This window comes from Sus scrofa, chromosome 14, assembly GCF_000003025.6.
Source record: "Sus scrofa isolate TJ Tabasco breed Duroc chromosome 14, Sscrofa11.1, whole genome shotgun sequence".
In the NCBI taxonomy this organism is placed as follows: domain Eukaryota; kingdom Metazoa; phylum Chordata; class Mammalia; order Artiodactyla; family Suidae; genus Sus; species Sus scrofa.
Genome location: NC_010456.5, coordinates 59,136,098 through 59,156,747, shown reverse-complemented (window position 1 = coordinate 59,156,747; position 20,650 = coordinate 59,136,098). Strand labels below are relative to the sequence as shown.

At 44.1% G+C, this 20,650-nt stretch overlaps 1 protein-coding gene across 2 annotated transcripts in view; it reads right to left on the bottom strand.

Annotated features, from left to right (window-relative positions):
* Positions 1-20,650, bottom strand: part of EGLN1 (egl-9 family hypoxia inducible factor 1) — a 54,895-nt gene that overhangs the window by 11,674 nt on the left and 22,571 nt on the right. The window lies entirely within an intron of this gene.

Here is a 20,650-nt window from a genome sequence, read left to right as displayed (position 1 = left end):
ACGTGTTTTGTAGATAAGAAGAGGTAAAGATGTATGTTGCTGCCTACTAAGGACACCAGGGTAGGACTGGTGAATAATGCGAGACCTGATGAATGCTGCCTCACAGGGGTGGGAAGAGCTGAGCTGGAAGGATCAGGACTGCAGGACCCTCTTTCCTGATCCTTATTCATGTCGATGATCAAGATGAGGAGGGCTCTGTCCTGCTCCGCAGGCGATGGCCTCCCTCCCTGAGCTAGAGGAACGCCTGCATTGCTGACAGCCACCCACCCTCTCTGACACCGTCTCTGAGTGGTACCAGTTTGGATGGGCACAATTCAGAAGATCAACTCCAAACATTAACTCGTTTAATGTCGGTGATTTTTTTTTTAAAGGCTAAATGACAAATTAGTATGTAAAGAACCCCTCCTCAAATTAGAAAGAAATTCATTTTTTCACTCAGATCGTAACAAGAGATCATTCAGAAGACTGCTGGGTGTTAAGCATGAAGGTGTAAGAGAGGCCCGAAATAAAAACACCAACACCTAACATGTCCTAGAAATGTCATACATAATCTACTGAAATTAGTAAGGGTAATTTTTGGTTTTTTTTACATCTCAGGAATTATGAAGGAAAAAAATGCAAAGATGCTCAAGGTTACCAATTATTCTTGAGGTCCTTTATTTCTCTATTTCTCCATGTGCAAAAGTTAATGGATCAGTATTAATGTTAATTAATTAGTATAAGGTTATCAAATGGTAATTAAACTACATCACTAAGATAAATGGAAATGCTGATTTTTTAAATTCATATTCAAGTGATCATGAATAAGTCATTCTGTTCTATCTTTGAGAGACTAGAAAGCATCTTAAACCTGAACGCTTAAAAAAAAAAAAATCACATTTTCATAGATATCCTGGACCTACTGCTCTCTATTAGAAACAGAATCGCTGGTGAGGATTACATATGTCCGTATTTTTCCTGATTCCAGACAAACTTTAAATTCCTACTCTTGGGACCTGAGGTTAGTAATAACAGGAAGAATGATACGAATTTAGCGGGTTTAATAATATTCAATACAAGATAATCCCAGGAGTTCCCTGGTGGCCTAGTGGTTAAGGATTCAGTGTTGTCACTGCTACGGCTTGGGTTTGATCCCAGGCCCAGGAATTTCTGCATGCTGCAGGTGTGGCCAAATAAATAAATAAATAAATAAACCTGGACAATTCCTTGTCATTAGCTGCTAAGGAAAGCATATGTAGCAGACCTTGAATGGTAACTATAAGAAGGTACTAATTTAACAATGCGATTAACCCATATATGATTAATTAGGACAATTACAGTGAATTACCTGATATATTCTCATAAACAAAAAAGAAGGATAAAAAGAAAATAAAAAAATCAAACTGGACAAAATCATAATTTGAAAAGATGTGAGAGTTCCCATTGTGGCTCAGTGGGTAAGGACCCAACATAGTGTCTGTGACGATGTGGGTTCAACCCCTGGCTTCGCTCAGTAGGTTAAGAATCCGGCATTGCCGCAAGCTGCAGTGTAGGTTGCAGATGAGGCTCAGGTCCGGTGTTTCTGTGGCTGTGGTATAGGCCGGCAGCTGAAGCTCCAATTTGACCCCTAGCCTGGAAACTTCCATATGCTACAGGTGCAGCCATGAAAAGAAAAAAAAAGATACATGCACCCCTATGTTCACTGCAGCACTATTCACAATAGCCAAGACATGGAAACAACCTAAATGTCCATCGACAAAGGAATGGATAAAGAGGATGTGTTACATATATATACAAAGGAATACTACTCAGCCATAAAAAGGAATGAAATAGTGCCATCCACAGCAAAATGGACGAAACTTTAGAGACTATCATACTAAGTGAAGTAAGCCAGAGAAAGACAAATACCACATGATATCACTTACATGTGGAATCTAAAATATGGCACAAATGAACCTACCTGCAAAATAGAAACAGACTCACAGACATAGAGAATAGACCTGTGGTTGCTGGCAGGGGGTGGGGGGTAGGATGGACCAGGAGTTTGGGATTAGTAGATGCAAACCATTACATTTAGATGGAGAAGGGATGAGGACCTACTGCATAGCAAAGGGAACTATATTCAAGCTCTTGGGATAGACCATGATGGAAAATATTTTTTTAAAGTAAAAAAAATCAAAAGTTAAAAAAAAAAAAAAATCAACCTGAATTTGTCCCTAAGTAGTTCTCATCTTGAAAAACTCATTCAGGCCTCCCTCCAAATATCTGACAAGCTCAGCATTTCCAGGGGAAAATCTTTCTTTGTTCATCTATGCCACCCCATCCCACCCCTTCCCTCCATTTAAGCAGCACCTCCTGAGCACCGGCTATGCATGTAAAAGGCCCTGGGGCTAAAACAATGAACAAAGGAAACAAGGTCTCCGGCTTTCATGTATTATGGAACCTAGCACGGGGGGCGGGGGGGGGGTAAATAACCAATAAACAATTAGATATAATCTGATGTTAGGTAGCAATCATTTTTTTCGTATCTTATGCAAAGGGAACTTAAGCTGAAGGACACAGAAAGTGACAGGACGAAGCCGGAATGGTGGCCAGGGAGGACCCCACTGAGAGCTGACACTGAGCAGAGATGAACTGAAGGGACTGGCGAGTCATGTGCACGTGTGCGGGGTAAGCACGGCTGGTGGAGGGACCTCGAAACAGAGGCAGAAGTGGCAGGGCAGGCGGAGGAGAGCATCAGGCCAGCGGGAGGACAAGGATGGGGGGCTGAGGACAACGAGGGAGGGCTCAGCAGCCGTGTTAAGGACTCTGGATACTGCTCCAAAAGTGACAGGGGGCTGATGGAGAACACACCTGATTCATGCCTGAAGATCAGTTTCGATTCTGTATGAATAAAAATAACACTTGGAATAACCTCAATATCACCTACTACCTAACATTCAGGGAATGTTTACGATCTCCCAAGCACCAATCTAGGTAATTTAGGCGTAATAACTTACCTGACACTAGCAAATGTGGTAAATGGTATCATCATCCTCATCTTCATTTAACTATTACAGAAACTGGGGTCCAGAAAGGTTAATTCCTGTTCTCAATGTCCCATGACAGTAGAACCAGGTATGAACATAGGCAATCCAGTTTTGGAACCCAAGTAACTAACCAATGTACTAGGCGGTGGTGGTGAGCGGGTGGGGGTGAAAAAGAAGACTGCTAGTTGGCTACTGTAGTTTCTGGGAGAAAAAGAAAAAAAGAGGCTGACTTTGGAGGCAAGGTGAGAATGATTTTTGTCTTTTTGTCCTTTCTAGGGCTGCACCCGAGGCACATCAAGGTTCCCAGGCTAGGGATCGAATCGGAGCTGTAGCCACAGGCCTATGCCAGAGCCACCGCAATGCAGGATCCCAGCTGCGTCTGCGACCCACACCACAGCTCACGGCAATGCCGGATCCTTAACCCCCTGAGCAAGGCCAGGGATCGAACCTGCAACCTCATGGTTCCTAGTCGGATTCGTTAACCACTGAGCCACGACGGGAACTCTGAGAATGAATTTTGAAGGCAGAAAACCAACATGATTTGCTCACGTGCTGGCCATGGAGAGCGGGAGTATCAAGGATGAAGCTGCGAAACTGAACAAACGGAGTTAACTGTTTACAAAAATGGTAAGGGAGTTCCCGTCGTGGCGCAGTGGTTAACAAATCCAACTAGGAACCATGAGGTTGCGGGTTCAATCTCTGCCGCTGCTCAGTGGGTTAAGGATCCAGCATTGCCATGAGCTGTGGTGTGGGTCGCAGACGCAGCTGGGATCCTGCATTGCGGTGGCTCTGGCATAGGCCTGTGGCTACAGCTCCGATTCGATCCCTAGCCTGGGAACCTTGATGCGCTGGGGGTGCAGCCCTAGAAAAGGCAAAAAGACAAAAAAAAAAAAAGGAAATACTAGGTGAAAGAGCGGTTTCGATAACAGGCATGGGGTAGGAAAGGAATTTCTCAGCAATGGTCACAATGAGCCAGACATCCCAGAGTAGAACAAAACTGAAGGTCACAACAGGACCAAACGGGCTCTGTCTGTGCCAGTCACTTCCTCATGCTTTTCTGAGGGTTGCGTAGAGGTGCCTGGGGAGGGGCAGGCAATTGGTAGAGGATGCAGTGAAATGAGAAGAGGCCAAACAAACAGGTCTTGCCCCAACGTTCAACTAGGAGCAGCATTTACTGGTTTCCTTTATTTGAACTCCAAGTGAGACTTTTGAAAAGTTAAAAGACATGAAGAAAGTTTCAAACACTTGTATTAATTAAATTTTACAATCCCTGATACTTAAATAATGTTATCTTTAGCTATGGTTTGGACTGTCAAAGTTTAAAGTCCCTTAGGAGTTTCCTGGTGGCTCAGTGGGTTAAGGATCTGGTGTTGTCACTGCAGTGGCTCAGGTCTCTGCTGTGGTGTGCATCTGATCCCTGGCCTGGGAACTTTTGCATGCTGAGAGTGCAAAAGAAAAAAAAAACAACTTAAATGTAACATAGTGCTTCCAGATTTGAAATAATATTTCGTTTTATGTCTTAACTGTTCATTTTGTCTTTCTGGTATATTTTGTACGGATTTATGTAAAAAAGACTCTTGATATTGCTGTTCTCATTTTGCTTTTTTTTAATATGCCAAAGATTCTTATTCACAACAGTTTTGTTTTTTTTTTTCTTTCCCATTTTCATCCACACTTGTGGCATATGGAAGTTCCTGGACCAGGGATCAAATCCAAGCCACATCTGTGGCAATATCAGATCCTTAAGCCACTGTGCTGGGTGAAGGATCAAACTGGCATCACCACAGAAACAAGCCAGATCATTAGCCCACTGTGCCACAGGAGGAACTCCCATAATACTTTTAATAAATTCTGTTTACTTCCTCTTAATCTCTTGGTAAAGCAACTAATAACAACTCCCTCTAAACCTAATTTTACCTGCTTAAGCACATTATTAGTCTAGAAGACATCATTAGCAATATTAACAAATATTTATGGAGTAACTACCATACCACACACAAAAAGGGTCAATATGATATCTGTCTGAAAGGACTTAGCTGGAAAGAAAGAAAAAACCAGGCACTCAGAAATCAACTGATAAACTGAGCTGTGCAAATAATAAACAGAAAAAGAATTCTGAGAAAAGGAATTATTCACGTGGGATAAAATAATGGGACAAGGCTCTGAGCTACACATGACCTCAGCTCATCTATAAAGGACAGATACAATTTGGAAAGGTAAAGGGATTTAAAAAGCACAGTGTGAGCATGACAAATGTAGGAAACACTTCAGTGACAATGGGGGTACTTTTGCAATGGTCTGCTTTATCACTTCATTACTTAAGTAGGTAACGTTAATCCCTAGAAATAGGATGAAATCTTGAAAAGTCAGCAGAGGAAGGACTTGGAAGGGAAGCAAAGGGTGAGCCACTGTGGTCCTTGGGTGGGGATGGCCAGCGGAAGCTTCTAAGAAGGCAGCTTCCCATTCTAGGGTTTATATGAACGTTTACTGTAAGATAAGCACACTACATGGCCTGAATGTCTGCATCCCTCCTGAATGTATATGCTGAAATTCTAACCCCCAAAGATAATGGTATTAGGACAAGGGGTCTTTGCAAGGTGCTGAGGTCAATGGAGAGCCCTCACGAATGGATTAGTGCGCTTATGATGGGGCTCTGAGGGACCTCTGCCCCTTCTATGGGATGAGGACACAGCCAGAAGTGGCTGGCCGTGAACCAGGAAAGGGCTCTCACAAGTGACCAGCGTGGTCACCTTGATCTTGGCCTTTCCAGCCTGTAGGACTGTGAGAAATACACACCTATTGTTGTAAGACACCCAGTCCATGGTGTTTTGTTACAGCACCCCAATGGACTAAGACACGCCTGTAAAGGATAAAAATGTGGAGTTCCCATGGTGGCTCAGCGGGTTAAGAACCTGACACAGTGTCTGTGAGGATGCGGATCTGACCCCTGGCCTCACTCAGTGGGTTAAGGATTCGCACTGCTGCAAGCTGTGGCGCAGGTCACTGATACAGCTCAGATCTGGTATGGCCGCAGCTGTGGCATAGGCCTGCAGCTGCAGCTTCTATCTGACCCCTAGCCCAGGAACTTCCATATTGCTCTAAGAGACTTACACTATAGGTACTTGGTCCTAAGGATGGGGAAAGGTGTGAAGTCTATCTCTAGAGATGTGTTAGGGTCTAAAGTAATACTCTCTGGTTGTCCTTCTGTCCTTCCTCAGGAGTAGGAGACACGACTACATGTTCCTATAAGGGGTGGGGTGGAGGACAGTGGGGGAGTCTGGATATTTGCCTGAAAAAGAAACAATGCAATTGCCTACTGTATTGCTCTGAGGTATGTTCCTAATCTGCCATCTCTTTGACATAGCAACTTTAAATATTTCAGTTTCCCACTGGGAAAAGCCTATTTAAACATAAGCAAAACAATTAAATACTATTTTTTCCTTTTTGATATGAAAATATACATGATTGAGGACGTTCTTAAGATAAGAAACACCATAAATTTGCTTTTTACTCTAAGAATAAAAGGAAGGAAGAGGTCTGCGATACCTCTTTGGAATCTGAAGACATTCATTTCTGGAGTTGGAAAGCTTGTATTCAAGATGAAGCTGAACCAGGAAACCAGTTCCTTTTGGAACTGATTTTTTTTTTTTTTTTTTTGCTTTTTAGGGCCGCACCCACAGCATATGGAAGTTCCCAGGCTAGGGGTTGAATCGGAGCTACAGCTGCTGCCCTACACCACAGCCGCAGCAACGCCAGATACAAGCCGAGTCTGCAACCCACACCACAACTCATAGCAACGCTGGATTCTTAACCCACTAAGTGAGGCCAGGAATCAAACCACGACCTCATGGATCCTAGTCGGGTTCGTTAACCACTGAGCCACGAAGGGAACTCCTGAATTATTTTAAAACATTGATTCGAAGTGAAGAAAATGGAAATTTTATGGGCTATCAAAGTACTATTTTTACGCTGAATGAGGGGAAAGGCTTTACTATCTGAAAATGTACTCTATTAAAACACACTGCCCCAGGGCACACGGCACCCTTATACTGCTGGTTAACATTAGTAAGCACTTAACCACAAGCCAGGCAAGGATTATCTCAGTCTTCACAACACATTTATGAGGTAAGTACTATTAATCTCTCCATTTTTTTTAGAGATTAGAAAACTGAACTCTAATGAGAATAAAAACCTGCCAAAGGTCACAGACTCTAAGCAGCCTGGATGGGAAAGTCAGCTCCTGTGTTCCTCCTCAGCTTCTGGCTCCAGTAGCTTGTGTTTAGTCTGACTCAGGAGTTCAGATACAATGGGTAACCAGCCCCTAAGTGACACCCCACCTGCTACAGCGACACACACACACACGCACACGCACACGCACAACGCTCACTTGCCCCATGGCCGGAGGTACTGCACAAGGTTTTCCCCACTCCACAGTCACACGTTTTAGGTCTCTTCCTCATCCATTCTCAAAGCACACCCACCAACCACTATCACTGCCTCTGGGGCTGATGTCGATCTAGCTCAAAAATGGGGAAAAACAGGTCATCAAAAGAACCAGACTAAGAACAAGTTGGTATTTAGGGTAAGAATAACCTAATTTTTAAAATTGCAGATTTCAATTACACCTGCTTAGGTTATCTCATGTCCTAAAAGATACAATTAAAAACCTTAGAAAGTTATGAATTTTGTTCATTGCACTAATTAGCATATTACACAGGGGTAATGACAAAGAGCAATCTACACACATTTAAATTTCTCTCTCTCTCTCTCTTTTTTTTTTTTTTTTTTTTTTTTTTTTTGGCTTTTGAGGGCCACACCCACAGCATATGGAGATTCCCAGGCTAGGGGTCTAATTGGAGCTACAGCTGCCAGCCTACATACACCATAGCCATAGCCACAACAGATCCAAGCCACGTCTGCGAGCTACACCTCAGCTCATGGCAACGCCGGATCCTTCACCCGTTGAGCAAGGCCAGGGATCCAACCCACAACGTCACGGTTCCTAGTCGGATTCATTTCCACTGCGCCACAACAGGGAACTCCTAAAATTTTTTTATCTCTTGACTTATTTGCTAAACTTTAGTGTTATAAATAACATACCTCACCAAAAATAAACTCAGACTATAGGTCTGGAGAGGTAAATTTTTCAAATCTATATCATGGAAAAAATGAAACTAGCACAGAAAAAAAGGTTAAGAGCAATAAAAGCAAAGGTAGTTTCTCTTGGTATAAGCCTCTAGTCCACACAGGGTAATAAAGACCATTCAGAAGATCAGTAATGGATAAATCTTATTCAACTAATTCCAGATAAAAGGAAATGAAACATAAAAGGTGGGGACTTCCCATCATGGTGCAGTGGAAACGAACCCGACTAGGAACCATGAGGTTGAAAGTTTGATCCCTGGCCTCGCTCAGAGGGTTAAGGATCCAGCGTTGCTATGAGCTGTGGTGTAGATCACAGACATGGCTCGGATCCTGGTGTGGCTGTGGCTGTGGTGTAGGCCGGCAGCTATAGCTCTAATTCGACCCCTAGCCTGGGACCCTCCTAAAAAGCCAAAAAAAAGGTATGTAAGAGGCGATACTGGGACAGCCTTATGATAGATCAAGACAGAGTTTATGGAAGAAGAGGGCATTCAAGCACAGTGAATTATCTAAGGGAAGTTTTAAACAATGAGAAAACGGAAAACATATTTGGTGACAAGGATTATGCAGATTTGCTAACGCAGAGAGTTCATGAGGAGGGGAGAAAACTGCAAAGGTAAGAAGCCAGACTGTGGACAAACTCGAATGCCTTCTTAAGGAACTTTGACTGGGTAGGTAGAGGGAAGCCATCAGTTTAGGTCGGGGAGTGACATGATCAGAACTGTGCTTCAGAAACATGACAAGTAGAACGGAGGACAGGTGTGCGGAAGGGAGCAGGAAGAACAATGACACCAAGACCAGTCAGATCGCAACTGCAATGACAGCCTGATATAGAAAAGGAGCTCTGTGAAGGGAGAGAGAGAGGGGCCAAGTAGGATGGGGCGGAGTAACGAATGCGGGAAAAGCCGAAGGACCTGGTAAGTGCTTTCACAGAAGAGCAGGGACAGGCGGTTTACGAGGGTGTGCATCTGGGTGAGATGAACAGACCGTTAACGGAAGTGGGGAACAGGGGTCGGGGAGAGATGAGCTCCTTTTCTTGGATGTACTAAATTTGCAGTGCTGGCACTGTGCCAGGCCAAGCGGAGATGCTCAAAAGGTGGCTGCGAATCTGAGTCTGAAACTCCACAAAGAGGTCATGGCTGGAGATGGAGTAGAGGAGCCATGTTCACAGGGGGGCAGCTGAAGCGGTGTGGCTGCCACGGAAGGGAGAGAGCAGGGGGAAAGAAGAGCATCTTACTCCACAGATGCTTGTGCAATAAACTCATTTAGAAGAAGGACTCATTAAGCTTTGGAGCTTTCCTGATCACAGGAAAACGGCTCAATAACTGGTCAAAGGTTGACCAATTGTACATGACTTCCAATTAATTTTGTCACTAATTCTTTTTGGACTAATTGTGAATGATAAACACATATTATAAAAATAGGCATTCAGGTTGTTTCCTTAAAATGCTTTCAAAAAATTCTTGCTATCATAAACAATACTGTGATCAAGAACAATTTTGGGATGCTTCTGTTGTGGCTAAGTGGCTAACGAACCCAACAGTAACCATGAGGTTGCGGGTTCAATCCCTGGCCTTGCTCAGTGGGTTAAGGATCTGGCATTGCCTGAGTTGTGGTGTAGGCCAGCAGCTGAAGCTCCAATTCAACCCCTAGCCTGGGAACCTCCATATGCCACAAGTGAGACCCCAAAAAGCAAAAAAAAAAAAAAAAGGTTCAAACTTCTTCTTCAAAAAAAAAAAGAATTTTGGAGTTGTAATCATTTGTAAACATCCTCACTACCTCCCTAAAATAAAACTCCTAGAAGTGAAATTATAACGCTTTAAAACTTGTTTTATTGCCAAGATGTCCTCTAGAATCCTATACTTTGTGTTAAGTACACATACCTTCCTGCCCATTTGCCAACCCTGGCTATTAAATTTTACTATTTAAAATAGGTGAAAAAAACTATATTATTAATGTTTTAATCACATCTCAATTTATGAGAGTAAACACTTTTTATATTTTTACTAGCTATTTAATTCTTTTGTTGAGTGCTTCATTCACTTTCCTACTGGGTTATTCATCCTTTCTCTGATTTTTAAGAGCTCTTTAGCTATTAATCCTAACCTATGATATAACAACTTGAACATCTTTACTTTGCTCCTAGAGAATATCCTAATACAAGCTATTTGTAATTTGTGCAGGAAGGCAGAGTACAGCCATGTTAATTATTAATACCAACTGAAGTTTTAAAAAGTCCAAGAGACTCTTCTGACCATACTCACAGGAATGTGAAAAATGCAGGGGAGGGAAAAAAAAGGAAAGATAACAAATAGGATTGCTCCAAATGACTCCTCAAATGTCCCGAGAATGAAGGACTGTTTAATCCAACACCAGACACACTACTTGCCTTACTGGGCCCTAATTCTAGCCCAAGAGAAAAAAACTTCAGAGACACTTAGAAATCAACTTGCTTTAGGGCAATGTCCCAGCAGGCAGTAAAGTCTAGAGATATAGAATGGTGCCTTACTGCTGCACTCCATTTCCCTTTCGGCATCGAATTAATAAGGTTCTGCTTGACCAATTAGGAGTCAGTCTGGTAAAGCTGTTTACATTTGAGCTGCCTCACTCTGCTGTCAGAGCAGACCTATGATGTGTTAGCCTCCGATACATTCATACCAGTTCCACAAAGCTCTTACTAAGCTGGGCTCTGTACATTCACGCATAGTCACGCCAAACCACAACCCTGCAGAGGATAAGACAACCACTCTCCAAAAGGAGGGGGGTCCCAGGTGGGCCTCAGCTGGATCTCCACCCAGGGGGCACACCACTTATTCCAGCCCAGGCAGGGAGATTCACTGGTGAGACAGCCCCTATGGCAAACTTGTTTTATTGTTAATAGAACTTCCTAGCAGAGTCTGCAATTTAGCCTTGGAAGAACAGAGAAACAAAATCCCAAACAGAACAGACAACAACCCCCTGCCCCCAGATGCTTAACATCCAAGCCCTCAGAACAGGCCCTGCACTAGGCCTGGGGATAGAGAGGTACAAGTTCAACACCTGTTTCCTGAAATCCCGCCGTCAAGAAGAGAGGTGTGATTTAAACTTATTTTTTGAATTTTTTTTTAATTTTTAGGGCCACACCTGCAGCATGTGGAGATTCCCAGGCTAGGGGTCCAATGGGAGCTACAGCTGCCGGCCTATACCACAGCCACAGCAATGCAGGATCCAAGCCACATCTGTGACCTACATCATAGCTCATGGCAACTCGGGATCCTTAACCCACTGAGCGAGGCCAGGGATCAAACCCAAAACCTCATAGTTCCTAGTCTGATTTGTTCCCATTGCACCACAATGGGAACTCCTGATTTAAACTATTTAAATTCTTTCAGCATAGAGAGTGTTTTAACGGATTGGAGGGCTGGGATTAGAGGTTTCTGATATTCAGCCTGGATCATTAGTTAACATTTGCATAACCAAAACTGGCTATAGTCAGTCACTGGTTAATGCTGCATGAGTCCAGTCCAGTGAGATGAATCCAGGACCCTTACCTCTTCAAATCAGTTGGGTAATTAGCAGAATAGAGATTAGAAATGACTACAGTACTAGAAAAGAGTGGCACACAAGCTGTGTGGTTTGGCTGGAAATCACACAGGGCCCACTGCTCTTACATGAGCACACACACAGGAGTCCAGTGAACCCAGCCGTCTATACTCTCTGGGATACCCAGGCCTTAAGATACCTTCTGGTTCTGTGATTGGTCCCCTATACGGGGATTCTGTTGTCTGATGCCATCCAGTTTAAAATGACTACTGAAACCAGATTACCATTTCTGCCTGGAATAAACCTTCCATAAAAGATACTTGTCAGGTTTTTCCACTGTGGCTCAGCGGTAACGAACCTGACTAGTACCCATGAAGATGCCGGTTTGATCAGTGGGTTAGGGATGTGGTGATGCCGTGAGCTGTGATGTAGGTCACAGACACTGCTCAGATCTGGCATTGCTGTGCCTGTGGTGTAGGCTGGCAGCTGCAGCTCCAATTCAGCCCCTAGCCTGGGAACTTCCAAATGCCACACATGAAGCCCTAAAAAGAAAAAAAAAAAGGAAAAAAAGTGGGGGAGGGGGCCTTGTCAGAGCTTCTAAACGGATGGGGAGTAGGGAGCTGATGCAGTTCAGTAAAGTCTCTAACACTATTTTTGTGTGTGTGGCAGAGCTTTCACAGTAACATGCCATCTGGAAGCTGTTTGGGGGTGAACAGGTTTACAGCATTTACTTATCTATCTATAGCTGTGAATGTGAGCAGTATTGCTCACAAAACCTAGTACCTAAACAACCAAACTGGCTCAGCGGAGTCATAACAGAGAGATAGCTGTGTAATAAACACAATAGTCTTACACATGGTACTGAGACAGCAAAGATGATTAATGCTCTCATAGGAATGGGGATCAGACAAGACTTTATGGAGAAAGTGACAAGCAAGCAGAATTCTGAAGGGTAAAAAAGAAGTTTTCCAGAGTAGGGGGAGTAACACGTTGGTTGTACAGTGGTGAGCATAGTGCCTTCCAGAGTAGGGGGAGATTCCTAGTAGAGGAAACAGAACATTTGGAAAAAGCAAGAACAAACAGGACACCCTGAGATAAGCACACACAGGTAAGCACTGTTGAAAGACCAAGTGCGGGGAGTGGGGTGGGGTGAGGAGAGCAGGACTGGGCCATGGTCAGAAAGGTTCTCGCTGGTTTGTTTTACAAGCCAGTGACAGCCAGTGTTCAGGAAGAACCATCTGGTCTACTTCCCAAGCCCTCCCTCTGAAATCAAGACTAAGGAGGTATGGGGTGAGGCATGGGATCTCAGAGTTTTGAGCAAGTACTCCATAAGACTGATTAGCAAAGGGCCAAATTTCAAATAACAGTGGCTAAATAATCATATTCAACTTTCCAAACATCAATCAGGCTATTCCTGGGGATGGATAGGATGATATGGGACCTAAGGTTATTGACACACTGATGAGATGAGGGCCTGGATGAACGGGGATGGGACTGGGGAGGACAGGGTAACTAAAGCAAGCTCAAGAACGTGAAACACAGGAAACAAATCCAACTAGGAACTATGAGGTTTCAGGTTTGATCCCTGGCCTCCCTCAGTGAGTTGCCGTGAGCTGTGGTACAGGTCACAGACATGGCTCAGATCTGGCGTTGCTGTGGTTGTGGCATAGGCCAGAAGCCGTAGCTGCTTCAACTGGACCCTAGGGGAACCTCCATATGCTGTGGGCATGGCCCTAAAATCCAAAAAAAAAAAGAAGAATGTGAAATACATAGGACTTGGTCCTGGTGACAGAAAAAAGAGAGCATTAAAAAAGATGAGCCTTAGAAATATCCACTATCTGTTGATTTGTTCAACAAATATTTCCTGTGCATGTACTTTATGTCAGGCACTGTTCTAGATCTCAAGGGTACAATATATGGACAGATAAAAAAGTGACTGCCTTCAGGGAATATGTTCTGAAGGAGAAGAAAGGACAAAAAAGGAGTTTCCGCTGTGGCGCAGCAGAAAAAAAATCCGACTATTATCCATGAGGATGGGGGTTCGACCCCTGGCCTTGCTCAATGGGTTAAGGATCAGTGTTGCCATGAGCCATGAGCTGTGGTGTAGGTCGCAGATTCGCTCAGATCTGGCGTTGCTGTGGCTGTGGTGTAGGCCAGTAGCTGCAGCTCTGATTCATTCCCTGGCCTGGAAACTTCCATATGCCACAGGTGCAGCCCTAAAAAGAAAGAAGGGAGGAAGGAAAGAAGGACAAACAAAATAATGAAGTCAACATGGAGAATAGTAAACACTATGTGATATGATAAACATTTGGAAGAAACAAAAAAACAGGAATGAGGACTACAACTATGGGGTGTAACTATGGGGGGGGGGTTTGGAGGTGGGGGCAGACCTCTCTGAGAAGCTGATACCTGAGCAAATCTGAGAGCTGAGGGAGTGAGCAGTCCAGGCACAATGTGCTCAGCCTGCTGCGCCAGAGGGCCAGTGTGCCTGGAGAGAAAGCAGAGCAGAGACAGTGGGAGAAGAGGCCAGAGGGTAAAGGGTGGGGGCTTTAGCACCCCTGGAAGGACCAAGTGAGAGAGAGGTCACTGTGGGGCTGTGAGCAGTCTGGCTGCCATGCAGAGCAATGGCTGGGAAACTACAGCCCACCGCCCATTTCTGAGAGTCAAGTTTTACTGGAACACTCATTTGTTTATTATTATCTAAAACAGAATTGAGCAGCTATGACAGAGACTGTTTGGTCCACAAAGCCTGAAAGTTTTACCATCTGGCCCTTTGCAGAAAGTGCCAACCCCTGATGTGGAAAACAGACTGGAGGCTGGCAAGAGTGCCAGATAGGAGATTAGTCAGAAAGCTACTGCAATAAATTGGGAGCAGGAGAAGGGCACTGGGATTGAGCACGGTGATAAGCAGCGGATGGACACTCAATTCTGTTCTGAAGGCAGTATAAGCAGGATTTCCAGAAGCACTGGTATGGGGTAAGAGAGAGTGTGACTCTAAGGTTTGGGCTTGAGAAGCTGAAAAAATGTAATCACCCTAAACAGATGAGGCTAACGGGTGGCACAGCCTGAGTTCGGGACGTGGGAGGAGTCCAGGTGTGAGTGTTTTCAGTTAGAGTGTCTCTGCTCCTGAAGAACTTGATTTCCAGTGGAGCAGAAAGGAAAACTAATCATTTCTACACATCCAACAGTTAAAAAGACTGGACTAGGCACTGAGTATTATTCCACTGGGAGCAAGTTGGGGTTTAGGGAAAGCTTTTCTTTTCTTTTTTTCTTTTTTTTTTTTTGTCTTTTTGCCATTTCTTGGGCCGCTCCCGAGACATATGGAGGTTCCCACGCTAGGGGTCAAATCAGAGCTGTAGCCACCGGCCTTTGCCACAGCAACTTGGGATCTGAGCCAAGTCTGCGACCTACACCACAGCTCACAGCAACGCTGGATCCTTAACCCACTGAGCAAGGCCAGGGATCGAACCCACAACTTCGTGGTTCCTAGTTGGATTCATTAACCACTGCGCCACGATGGGAACTTCCAGGGAGAGCTTTTTTGATAAATGGATTGTGAAAAACCACAAATTAGCAGGCAAAGGAGAAGAGGGAGAATGTTCCAGGCAAAGAAAAAGTCACAAATGAAGACAAGGAACAGCATGGGATGTCCACAGGCGTGTGCTAATGTAAGTGTCAGGCAGGGGGAGCCCATGAGGGTGTGATCAACGAGGCTGGATACATCCACGACCCCTTCCTGAAGGTTCGCATTCCTTGATAATTAACTTGATTTTATCTTGTGGGTAATAGGGAGCCAGTGAAGAGTTTTGAATGAGGAAACGACACAATCAGCTCTGTGAGTTTTCTCTCACTAGTGACAAACCTGCTTTTCTTCCTGGAGCTGGTAAACACCTAGCTGTTTCCTCTTCTGGGTTACTCTATAAAGGAATAACTGTTTTTTTATTTTGAATTTAATTTTCTTGATGTAGAACCAGTGCAACAATAACAACAAAAGTCTGATTTTTTAAAAAACATTCTCCAAATGAATGGGCTCAAATGTAGTACTGTAACTAGTTGTTTTGTTGTGTGTGTGTATTTTAGGGCCACACGTGCAGCATATGGAAGTTTTCAGGCTAGGGATTGCATCAGAGCTACAGCTGCCGGCCTACTTCATAGCCACAGCCCCTCCAGACCTGAGCCTTGCCGGTGCCCTACACCACTGCTCACAGCCAACGCCAGATCCTTAACCCCACTGAGTGAGGCCAGCGATCAAACTGGCATCCTCATGGATACTAGTCAGGTTTGTTACCACTGAGCCACAATGGGACCTCCAGCACTTTAACAGTTTAAACTTAGCCCTAGCCTTAATGTTTGGAGAGAGAGTCAGTGGTCATTAAAATGCTTTTTTTATTTTAAGACTTAATAGAGTCAGCACGCTAAGTTCATAACATTGGTCACAAAAACATATAACTCAAGACCCTTAAGAAATCAGTAAGGAGCCTATTTTTTTTTTTCATTAATAACAGCACAACTCCCTGTAGGCAGAGAAGCAAACTTCTGAAAAGCTTCTGCGGAGTGACTGACAGAGAGCCAAGCCCCAGCCTTTGTAGGGTTGCGAGCCTGTGGGTCAAGAACCCCAGTTTATAGGACTTGCATGTAGTGCATCTCATGTCAGTCCTATGACAACTCCATGAGTCATGCAGCAAAGTGGAGATCTCATGGAGATTATAAACAAACCTAAGCGGGGTCTCGTTTTAAGTGCTGAAGGGTTTAATCTGCTTCTATATACCACCACATGGGATTGTGATCAAGGCAAGAGACAGATCTGGTCTTAGAACACAATTATGGCCTGGTTCAAATAACATCAGCCTCTATTCTACTTTTATCACTTGAGTGAGTTTAATGTTCTTTGCTTTTCACATCTCTCTCTTCTCCTCTTGTTTTTTTTTGCTTTTTTAGGGCCAAATCTGCTACGGGTCAAATTGGAGCTGCAGCCCTATGCCACATACTGCAACACAGGATCTGACCGCATCTTCAACCTCCACGAGATCCTTAACCCACTGAGCAAGGCCAGGGATCGAACCTGCATCCTCATGGATACTAGTCAGGTTTGTGACCCACTGAGCCACGACAGGAACTCCCTTCACATCACTCTTGAGATAGGCACTTAATTATTTATAAATCACCATGCCTAGATATCCTGGTAATACTTTCTGGGTTTCCCCAATCAGATTTTGGACTCCTACAGGGCATGAATCAAGTCTTACTAATCCGTGCCAAACACAACTTCTCAGTTATCTGTTGAATAAATCAATTAATGACTAAGGGGGAAGGGGAGAATAATGTAACCAACTTTCACACAATCTAAAATAGAAGATAAGTTTTCCCATCTATGCTAAAAGTCAACGAAGTGTTGTTGGTTATAAGAAATAAATTTGAAGTTCAACGACTTTCCATTTGCAAGGGATGACAAAAATAACACACACACACTTTATATAGAGGCAGGGTTACTAAACTACACCTCGTGGACTACATCATCTAGGCCAGCTTTCTCTGGGAGTTTCCATTGTGGCTCAGCAGGTGAAGGACCCAACACTGTTTCCGTGAGGATGCGGATTCAATCCCTGGCCTCCCTCAGTGGGTTAGGATCTTTTTAATTTTTTTTTTTTTTTTTTTTTGCATTTTAGAGCAGCACCCGAGGCATATAGAAGTTCCTAGGCCATGGGACTAATCAGAGCTGCAGCTGTGACCTACAAAGCAGCCACAGCAACAATGGATCCTTAAGCCAATAAATAAGTTGACTGTTATTGGAATTTTTTTCCCAATAGTTTTGATCTTCAGTAGTCAAATCCTTGGATACGAAACCCACAGATAAGAAGGGCTGACTGTATTACCTTAATGACCAACTTCGAAGATTAAAAACAGAATGTATACACAGGGATAGCAACACACCTGGTACCAGTAAGCATCCAACAAACGTCACCCCAGATCATGGTTCCTAGAACACTTCTCAGTCACAGGGGGTCTCATCGCTGCCCATGTGTAGACCTCTGCTTCGGTTTGCCCAGCATCCATCCCTCACCCCCACCCCACAACCTGTTCTCGTCTGAGCAGCTCCATCCTTTGGCAGGGCTGATCTATCATCCTCAGTCCCCATGTCTGAGTGAAGCTCACTCCTTACCTCCAGGCTGGTCACATGGCTCAGGCCTGGCCAGAGACAGGTTCAGAAATGAGCACCTGGCCCAAGCCAATCAGAGCCAATGAGACTCAACTCCAGGATTTTTCTGTCAGAACCCTTGGTAAACAGAAGTTCTGAGTTCCCTGGTGGCTTAGAGGTTAAAGGACCTGGAGTTGTCACTGCTGTGGCTCAGGTCACTACTTCAGGGTGGGTTTGATCCCTGGCCTGGGAACTTCTGCATACCTCAGGCATAGTCAAAAAGTTTTAAAAAGCTCTCTTTCTATGGACAGCTGACCCCTGAACAACACAGGAGTTAGGGACAAAGACCCTCTGTACAGCTGAAAACCTGACTGTAAGTTACAGACTGTCCTCTGCATACATGGTTCCTCCACATTACAGGTCAGCATCTGGGATTCAACCAAGTAGATTATGCTGTGTTTATTTTGAAACACACCCTCCTTTAAGAGGACCCCTGTTGTTCAAGGGTCAACTGTCTAACTCCAAGATATAAGGCTGAAACTACTGGAGAGAGAAGAGAATGAAGAAAGCTTACAAGGAATAAAGAACTAACATAGACAAGAAAGGCTGAGAGTTCAGGTACTGATGATATTGTTTGAGCCCTTGGTTCCAGCTGTGCCAGAAGGTCCCACAGACCTATAGTTATGGAAACCAATAAACTTACAGCTCAGTAGTGGAGGGCATGGATTTAGAATCAAGGAGATCTGGTTCCTGACCCTGCTTCTACCACTTACTAGCTGTGTGACCATGGGCAATTTGTGTAAGCCTACTTCCTCATTTGTAAGGGCTGAAGAGAAGATAAATGTGATAATGCATATAAACTGCTCAGTCTTCTGCCTAACAATGGGTAAACACTCAATTAGTAGAAGCCGTTATGATACCATTGACTGACAAATCAATCTTCATGCCAGACTTCTCTTGAGTTCTGTGTCTACATTTCCAGTGGGCTAGCCATCTCCACCCAGAGAGTCCCCCATCCAACCTCAAACCTGACATTTCCAAATCTCATCCCATCCTGCCTCCACACACCCCCATTATAACCCTCTGCCCCTCCAAAAAAGAAAACCCCAAAACAAACAAAAAACTCTCACTGGAGATCAATTCCTCACTGATTAATAAAAGTTAATTCCAAGCCATCTCTAAAACCAGAATCTTAGCAGTCATTCTAGACTAAGGCTTCTTCCCTGTTAGCCAATCAGTCACTAAGTCCTGGTAAATCTCTGCAGCCTGACAGAAAAGAATTTTTCTTTTCCTGGTAGATAAGAACAAGGGCAGGACTCCTCCAAATCCAAGATGTGTGACCTCTTCACTGGCTTTCAAGAAGCTCTCCAATTCTTCTACTCTCCTCAAACTTACGGCTTCATTTCCTTCTATATCCAGAAGAGAGATTTGTTTGTTTCATTTTTGGCCACCCCATGGCATACAGAGTTCCCAGGCCAGGGATGAGATCCAGGCTGCAGTAGCAACCTAAGCTATAAATGCAGTTGTTATGCAGTGCTCAACAGCTGCTAAAGTATTAGTTGGTCCATACTACTTAACAAAGTGATATGTCGGGCCAGCGATGGAACCTGCATCCCAGAGCTCCCAAGATGCTGCCTATCCCACTGCATCACAGCAGGAACTCCCAGCACAGAGATTTTCTTAGCTCTTCTCTTTTCCTCAACCTCATCCCACAAACTAACACATTCACTCCATCGGCACCAGTGGAAAAAGTTATAACCATGCAGACTAATACCTGGAAAACTAAAAGCTGCCTCAGACCTCAGCTGGACCTTCAGTACTGCTTGGAAATTTCTATATTCCTAGTCAGTTTGTTTGCATGCCTCAAAATGGTTATTCCAACCTCCATTGCTCACCTCCTTCAGTCAGTATTTCAGCTCCAACTTTTTAATTCAACAGGTAGAGATATTTTCTGCTTTTCTTGAGGTGATGTAGGCCATCAGGTAGCAACTTCTTTAGCTTCCTAATGTGTCTAAACCTCTAAGCCCCATCACCTGGTTCCCCTCAGTCAGAGTGGCCGGCGTGTACGAGATGTGCAATACGTGATGGAATAAATAGGGCATTCTCTCTCCTATGGAGGGAATACCCTGCCTCCTCAAATGCTTCTAAACCTTTAAGATACACTGAACACCTGGGAACCTCACTGAAAATCCACATTCTGATTCAGCAGGAATGGAATGGGACGTGAGATTCTGCACTTCTTCCAACAAACCAAGGCTTGGAGCAATGTCTGGAAAAGCAAGGTCTAGATTCCATCCTGTCTCATCTCCTCAGAGACCTTCTATTCTAGGTCACTGCCTTTATCTCCAAATCTTCACATCTGCTATCTCTCAGCCACTCCCTCCTGCAGCATGGAACAAACCTGTCTTTTCTACTAGAAAATAAGCCCTCCTTTGTTCTTCCCTCAGCTACCATCCAATCTTCTCAGCTGCAAGGTTCCGCTGGAAGTTTCCATGAAGAAGAGTTATGTCAATGGTTTCCAAACTTTCTTGGTTCAGAGAGTAATTAGTGTCGCAGTAATTTTTTCACAGCACTCCTAGGCCAAAAGAAATAGCTAATCATTCGCTTTATTAAGTAGTATGGACCAACTAATACTTTAGCAGCTGTCGGGCACTACATAACTTTCTAACCTTGGAATATGCCTCATTTGCTGTTTCACACTGAGTTTTAGGCAGTACATTTTTATCAGAGCAGGCAGGGAAAACCCAGCCTCACAAAGGTATGACATTACCAAAATACAGTGACCTAATGCTGGGCTGTCCAAGAGATGCTGCTGTATTTTCCTCGAAATTTAAGAATATTC